Here is a 7,552-nt window from a genome sequence, read left to right on the forward strand (position 1 = left end):
AAAAGACCAGATTTGTGGAAAGCCAACAATTGGATTCTTCACCACGGCAATGCTCCATCGCACACGGCTCTTGTTGTACGCGATTTTTTGACCAAACACGGCTCCACTGTCATCGCTCAGGCACCATATTCGCCAGATCAGGATCCGTGCGACTTTTTCCTGTTCCCGAAACTCAATTAAACTAAGAGCTATACCTGCACGGGGTTACGAAAAATGTATGGAAGATTGGGTTAAGCGTTGGCAGAAGGAGCATATTTTGAAGGAGATAAAATAAATTTGGAATAATATTTAAATTTGTATTTTATTTACAAAATCCGGGTACTTTTTGATAATATATAAAAATAAATATATAAATTAGTATTATAAATTAAATATGAAACATCATTTTTCGTTACGAAATTACGCATAGCAGCCGCTGTTGACTCTTAAGCGATTGCTTTAATACTGATGACTGAACAATGTTTGCATTGTATGCTGGAGGCGTGTTTAAAAAATTGTTGAAAAATTTGGTGTGTAATGGCGAGAGACGACTTCGTGCGTTGTCAGTGGGCGATGCTGTCTAGTGGCCACTTTGAATAAAAATATTTTTACTGTATACATGGCTTTGGCCATTCATCTTGTGTGATATATAGCCCCAGGAGATTAAAAGTTGTGCTGCAGTTCGGTTTTTCCCCAAAAACTGTTATTGCAAGTTTTAGAAGTTTCCTATAATCATCTTTTGGTTGGTTATCCTTACGAGTCTTATTAAGGAAACTTGTAATTCGCAACAAATCTATGTTCAACGATTTACTTACATTTTCTAAGCCGACCGTGAAATTACTATCGTTTATTTTTGGCCAAAACTTTTGAAATCGTTGAAATAGTTCAACATTTGGGCTTTCAGACTTGCAAGTCTTAGCACAGAAAACAAGCTGAATAAAAACCAACGACTGTGGGATCTTCTACAGGTTCAGCTCCGTCCCAGTCCACCTGCATAAGAGACAGGAGAACAAGGACGGTAGTAAATCAGCTGAGGAAACCACTCCAGCTGAAGAAACGATGCCTGCAACTGTTCTGGAGCAAGTGGAGGAGGAGGCGACGAGGAGCGAGAAGAATGAGGAAATCAGTGTGCTACCTAGGACATTGAAACCTTGGATCTCTCCCTACTAAACTTGGTGCCCGATGACAACTCCGACAGAATATCTCTGTCAGACATCGACGATGGTCTGGCAGAAGAAGCAAAGGAAGAATAATTACTTGATGACCAGCACTAAAGTCACCCAAATAAATCCACACCACGCAAAACTGCATCGGCAGTTATTCCAAGGGCTACGTTTAAATCGAACTTGAGCATAGTGCTGATCCGAGAACCTTGGATCCACATAGGTGGAATCTGTAGTTTGACTGCAAGGAATAAGCAGACAATTTGGGATGTAAGATGTGATAAGCCAAGAACCTGCATTTTAATATATATTAATAATAACTTTATCTATCTATTTAGAATAGTTCTCCAAGGACCTCGTTGCCATACAAATTCCGGCCAACATCAACGGAGTTCTACAGAACGTGGTCGTAGCTACAGGCTATCTACCAGAAGACGACACTCAGGTACCATCTGCAGAGGTTGTTAAACTGGTGGACTACTGTGAGAGAACGAAGATGGCACTTATACTTGATTGCGAGTCCAACGCTCACAACGAAGTATGGGGAAGCACAAACACCGATACAAGAGGTGAGTACCTTTTAGAATTTATAACCAGTAAGAAATTAAAAGTATGTAATATAGGCAAGACATTATCATTTGTATCTAACTCACGAGGTCCTCAAAGAGGTCCTAAATATTACTATCGGAAATACTCCAGGCTGTGAGCTTGTCAAAAACTGCAGAGTATCCAGTGAACCTTCTTTATTTGATCATAGAATCCTAAGGTTCGACATTGAAGGCTCACTAATTAACAAGAAAATCCTATGGTACCCAAGAAATTCAAATTGTGTAACATATACGGAAAATCTGAAAGAAAATCTTGTCCAATTAAGGCTAGATAAAATCATTCAGAATGAAATTCAAATAGAAAATAATCTAGAAAACCTCAATAATTCCATACTCAATGCATATAAGGATAGCTGTCCATTAAGCTCGATCAAAGCAATGACCTAAATAATATAAGAAGCATAATCAGAGGACTATTTAATTACTCAAAAAGAACAGGAGATTGGTCAGAATATTGACAAGATCTTACTGGGTATAATAAATAAATTAGGGCCTCAAAACGTAAAAGCTTCCGAAAATTTTGCGAAAGAATAGAAAGCACAACAGAGGTATCAAGATTCTATAAGGTGCTTGCAAAAAGCAGTAGCCTTACTTCCACCAATTTCAAACGAAAAGTTGGAAGTTTCACCGAAGGTGAAGAAGATAAGGTACGACTACTTCTGGACGTACATTTGCCAGGATCCTCTACAATTCTGGGGACGGAATCTCCAGGTATTGATGGTGACTTTCCGGCACTACTCCAAAAAGGAATTGAACAGCTATTAGGTCCGATAACTAGAATAGTTAGAGCCAGTATTGCATTGGGCTATATACCAATTATGTGGAGGAGGACAAAAGTGGTTTTTATTCCGAAGGCGGGTAAGAGGCATCCTACTCACCCGAAATTCTTTAGACCAATCTGCCTTACATCCTTTCTACTTAAAGTAGTAAAAACCTATGTCAGGAATACTACACTAATAGAAACTCTATTACACAGCTGCCAACAAGCCTATAGAGCAGGTCAGTCAACAGAAACGGCCCTGTCTCAACTAAGTAACACAATTTAGGACAGCAAAGATAAGAAAGAAATATCAATTTAAACTTTCTTAGATATTGAAGGAGCCTTTGATAACACATCACATGAGGTCATATACTCCATTCTTTGTAGAAAAGGAATCAATGGCACACTTTCACGCTGGATGAGCAACATGCTCCGCACTAGGAGAGTAAAAATTCCGACCAGTAATTGCAATATTTTTGCAAACATTTCGCGGGGGTGTCCTCAAGGTGAAGTATTATCATCCCTAATATGGGGTATGGTGGTAGATGAACTGTTGGCAAAACTGGATAGGAATTGCTTCCAAATCCAGGGATACGTCGATGATGTGGTAATAATCTGCAGAGGAAAATTCGAACATAGTCAGTGCGAGAGAATCCTGTAAGACCTAAAACTAACAAAAAAATGGTGCAATTGAGTTGGACTGAAAATAAATCCAGCAAAAACAACCATTGTGCCATTCACGAGAAAATACAAAATAAAAAATCTTAAACCCATCCGCTTAGATGGGTTAGAAATAAAACCACAAAAGCAGGCAACCAAAGCCTTTATGATATGTAAATCCACAGCAGATAAGAATTGGGGATGTACACCAAAGTCACTGCGATGAATATACACAGCAATAACCACACCTATTTTCACTTATGGATCAATAGTCTGGCAGAACTGCACAAAACAGCAAAGCGTTATCAGCACACTCAACAAGTTACAGCGACTGCATGTGTACTTTTATAAAGATTCTGAATACTGTGGTACTTGAAATGAAGACAAGAAAAGGACATGTTATACTCATCCCGACATATCTCAACTGAAATAAATGGGCTGCAGATTACGAAGTGTTGTATGACACTATTATTCAATTAAAATCAGTAAACGTGATGATCGTAGGAGATCTAAATGTCCGCATAAGCAGCAGCAAAGCGTTAACGGAAAGTATATATACAGCTAGTGGATATGCAAATACTCCTCGAAGTGCGAATGACAAAACAATAGATTAAACAATTAGATTAATATGACTAAAAACTCATTGAGCTATGTGAGTGTTATTTGAAGTAAATTATTTGACAGCTGCCTACAATAATATTTTTGAATCAGAAAACGTTCCTGATAGTTTCAAAAAAAACATTATATTTCTCATTTTTAAAAAAGGCGATGTAAGCAACCCATCTAATTACAGAGGTATCATTATCTTAATATATTCACAAAAATATTCAACTCTATTCTTCTTACTCGACTAACCAACTGGGTGGAAACATATCACCTACTGAGCGAATATCAGGCAGGTTTTAGAAAATCATACTCAACCGTAGACAGTATTTTTGTGCTGACGTCAATTGCAAAGGAGTTCCTCCAAAGTAAACGCAAATTATATATGTTTTTATGGATTTCAAGGCAGCTTTTGACACCATCGATAGGCGTAGTCTCTTTCTAAAACTAATTAATATTGGCATCTCAACGAAAATGTGCAATTCAAAGCTTATATGTCAAAAATGAAACTGAAGTTTGGGATAGTAAATATCTGTCAGACTGGTTTGAGTCAAATCGTGGTGTCAAACAAGGTTGTCTTCTAAGTGCCTTACTTTTTGCACTGTATGTAGATGATAAATCGTGTATTTTGCCTGGTGGTGTTTGTTTAGGTTCACAATGTTTTAAAGTATTAATGTATGCGGACGTCATGGTCTTACTTGCAGAAAAACTCCAAACACTTCAGAATATGATAAAGGCACTGCAACAGTACTGTCAAACTTGGAGCCTACAAATCAATTGCGATAAATCGAAAGTAATGATTGTTCAAGACAACAGAGATAGAAAAGCAAGGACCAATAGTTGGAACTTAAATAGGGTAGAACTAGAGGTAGTGAATACACCATCCTATGCAATTCATCTGTAATCGGGGCTGCCAATATTATATACATTCACATTTCAACTACATTTTCACTATATCAACAAAGTAATAAAAATGCCAGATCACCGGCTGCCCAAAATCGTCGTAAAACACCTGCTCCAACCAGATCGCAGTTCTTTGCTCAATGGGATGCACTTGCTGAGGAATACAGCAGTGCCCCTTATTCTACTGAAACAGTTTTGTGGCGCCAATGGCAAACACAAATACTCCAAAATATTGATCTCAGCTCGAGAACCCAATTTGAAAGACAAGCACGTGTAAGCAGTACAAGAAATATGAGTACATATAAGCTGTTGGAGTATAATCTTAACAATCAAAATTATTTCAACGACAAGTTTGACACCGCGATAATATCATTAATATTCAAGGCAAGGACAGAACTGATAAGGCTGAACTATGTCCCATCCGTACAAATAACTAATACATACTGCACACTATGCAATATGTACGAAAAAGAAGACATCATTCATCTCATGAGACGCTGCCCTATCCTGTATGAAATTAAATCATATTAATTCCATCTGAATGCTATGTTTCACGACGTGAAGTACTGATGGATTGTGGCGAGTAATTTCGACCTGTAATTTTTAACGTACCACTTCTCTTATATTATGTATATCTGTTATTAGTAATAATATACTTTTTCTATTATTATTTTTATATATCTACTACTCAAAAAGTACTCGGATTTTGTAAATAAAACACACAAATTTAAATTTTATTCCAAATTTATTTTATCTCCTTCAAAATATGCTCCTTCTGAAGCGATACATATATGCCAACGCTTAACCCAATCTTCCATACACTTTTCGTAGGCCCGTGAAGGTATGGCTTTTAGTTTCTTCAGCGAATTCTCTTTTACCGAGTTAATCGACTCAAAACGCTTACCACGAAGGGGCAATTTGAGTTTCGGGAACAGAACAAAGTCGCACGGATCCAGATCTGGCGAATATGGTGCCTGAGCGATGACAGTGGTGCCGTGTTTGGTCAAGAAGTCGCGTACAACAAGAATTTTCCATAGTAAAAATCGCTAAATGCACTTGAGGTAGTCTCACATTACCAGTTACTGTAAACAAACTAATTGACAGATGGCGCTCATATTTGTACCATATATCAAGAAAGGGTATACCATTATAACAAAAAAAAATTTTGAAAAAATCTATTACTTAAGGAATAGTTAATAAACAACAAAATCCGGATACTTTTTGAGCAGAAGGTATATTATTTATTTAATTCTTATATCTTTTTTTACTGTTTTCTGAATTTTAAATTTCTTCATCATTATAGCATTATATTAGTTATTATATTCACGTATATTTTTGCATTATGCTCGAATCGTATTTAAATTTTATTTAAGACAAACGAGTTAATAGTTATTGTCTCAAATAATCTAATTAATCTATCTATCTATTTTATGTACTCTTTGTTAGGATCATTGTATTAAATAAAATAAATTAATAAACTCTTACTACTACTTACTACTACTTACATGGTATACAGAGAGCTCCCTCACTATTGAGGGAGCTGGGACTGGTGTTTATGGACTAGGCAAGAGATACTGGGAAGCACTGAGAAATAATGCAACTATCTTTCAAGCGGAAATATACGCGATAGATAGATGCACCCGTTTCAACCTTGAACGTAACTACCGGAATCGTAAAATCGCAATACTGACTGACCAGGTATCATCTAAATTGGTATGGGGGTGCATTGACAAGCTGAACATGGCGTTTGGAGGGCGAACTAATTCACCGTTCACCGAGGGCGATGGAAGAGGAATACGCCCTGATGGAGTTTTGGCGAACTAATGCTTCGAAACTGCAAGAACAAAAGAAAAATTCTCATTTGTATGCCGAAATAGCAGATTTAATGTGCGAGCAGAATTTCTATTTTAGTGTCGAGGAGATGAGGCACAAAATCAAAAATCTTTCCATCAAATATACGTAAGTTTGAATTTGTATTAAATAAATAAATTACATATTTGATATATTATAATTTAAAGATAAAAAAAAGAAAACAGGAGCATCAGGTGGAGCGCTATCAAACTGAGGCATTTCAATTACATCAACGAAAAACCTGGCGGACTAAAGCGATTCACTATTGAAAAACACGTTCAGGAGAGTACAGGTATGATGTGAAAATATATTTGTGTGTAACCAAACCATATTGTATAATTTCCATAATCTTATGTAAATTAAAGTAAAGTATATGTTCCAATAATATGGTATTTAATGGTATTTAAAATATATATGTTACAGTATTTACAAGTATGTATTAACAAATTGTTATATAAATTAAACAGTAATAGCAATAATTTAGTTTGAATCACAATATTTTATATAAATTAAAGTAATTGTTATAGTATTTACAAATATATATTAACAAAATGTTTTATAAATTTAATTATTTTGTCTGTTGCAGTTCATTCATCAATGTTAAATTTGGACGGAAAGATTCGTTTATCATCTCCAACCGATAGTGGATCGATTTCCATCCTCGTTTCATCATCATCTAAAGAACCGTCTGAAGATTCGTGTGAAGGAACTCCTAGGAAAAAGAAAAATAAAAAAAATGTACTTTACTTAACGGAGCAGCTGCATCAATACAATAAACTCGAAAAGGAAATGCTCGAACAAACAAAAAGAGTTATGCTTTTAGAAAGAGACAAATTACATGAGAATCACTTAGGGATTTAGAGATGTCAAAGTTTGGCAAGAGAATCAATTTTATGACCAAATATTAATAATGATGTATATAATTTACTGTCTAGTTATGAAATTTGTATAAAATTTAGAGTTGTTAGCCTAGCCGCGAAGTTTCAATTCCTTGGTTCAAAGTAGGTATAGACCTTTTCGAATTT

At 35.9% G+C, this 7,552-nt stretch overlaps 1 long non-coding RNA gene across 1 annotated transcript; it reads left to right on the plus strand.

The window, feature by feature from the left end:
- Positions 1–395: 395 nt before the first annotated feature.
- Positions 396–7,329, plus strand: LOC119662496. Its single transcript, XR_005250789.1, has 5 exons — positions 396–1,412; positions 1,481–1,711; positions 6,193–6,635; positions 6,695–6,819; positions 7,114–7,329. It is a non-coding gene; the product is annotated as an uncharacterized LOC119662496 (long non-coding RNA).
- Positions 7,330–7,552: the final 223 nt, after the last annotated feature.

Source organism: Teleopsis dalmanni, chromosome X, assembly GCF_002237135.1.
Source record: "Teleopsis dalmanni isolate 2A chromosome X, ASM223713v2, whole genome shotgun sequence".
Lineage (NCBI taxonomy): Eukaryota > Metazoa > Arthropoda > Insecta > Diptera > Diopsidae > Teleopsis > Teleopsis dalmanni.